The sequence below is a fragment of the Elephantulus edwardii genome, unplaced genomic scaffold, assembly GCF_000299155.1.
Source record: "Elephantulus edwardii isolate Elephantulus edwardi_28Jun2011 unplaced genomic scaffold, EleEdw1.0 scaffold00158, whole genome shotgun sequence".
NCBI lineage: Eukaryota > Metazoa > Chordata > Mammalia > Macroscelidea > Macroscelididae > Elephantulus > Elephantulus edwardii.
In genome coordinates this window covers 394081-394828 of record NW_006399908.1, presented here as the reverse complement: position 1 = coordinate 394828, position 748 = coordinate 394081, and the positions used below count along the sequence as shown (strand labels likewise).

General features: G+C 39.4%; 1 protein-coding gene across 1 annotated transcript in view; it reads right to left on the bottom strand.

Moving 5' to 3' along the window:
• LOC102866789 (RING-box protein 2-like) overlaps positions 1-748 on the bottom strand; it is a 6181-nt gene that overhangs the window by 220 nt on the left and 5213 nt on the right. The gene's annotated exons all lie outside the window — the stretch shown is intronic.

Below are 748 nucleotides of genomic sequence, written 5' to 3'. Positions count from 1 at the left end.
ATACCCTCAATACTCTTCTCCAGCACCACAGCTCAAAGGCATCAATTCTCCTTCTATCCTCCTTGGTCATTGGCCAACTCTTAAGTTACAAAAATCGATATACCACATTAGATACGTGTATAAAACACAAATCACATATTGACAACCTCTGCAGTCAACACCCCCCTCAATAGTGCAAATTACAAATACACTTTTTAAAAAAAAAAAATCAAGACATTATCAGACATTTAAACCAAAATAACGGAGACTAGACTAAGTGCATTCATTCATCAAGTATGGAAAAAATTTAGCATTGCTGCATATAGTCACTAATAAAACAATTTTAGGTGCAATATCACATGCTTTCATAAATCTTCCAGTATAATCCCTTGATAAAGTGTCTTCGTGCAAATTTCTCAATTTCTAAAACATCTAAAATTTGTTTGCTCAAGCTTCCTACATTCTTTTAAAAACTAAACCACTGAACACCCTCACTGCCACAAAGTTGGCACGGCCTCAGCGGACGGTCTGGAGCAGTTTTCAAGGCTTTAAAGAGGCGACAGGCCCTCTTTCTCCTACAGAACCACAGATGGATTCAAACCTCCAGACATTGCCTGTGGCTTACAGTGCAACTACCTACAGAATACACCACCAAAGTCCCGCTCCTTCTGTATTGTTGTTGTTGTTGTTGTTATGTGCCATCGAGTCATTTCTGACTCATAGCGACCCTATGCACAACAGCTCTAAACCCTGCTCTATCCTGCACCAA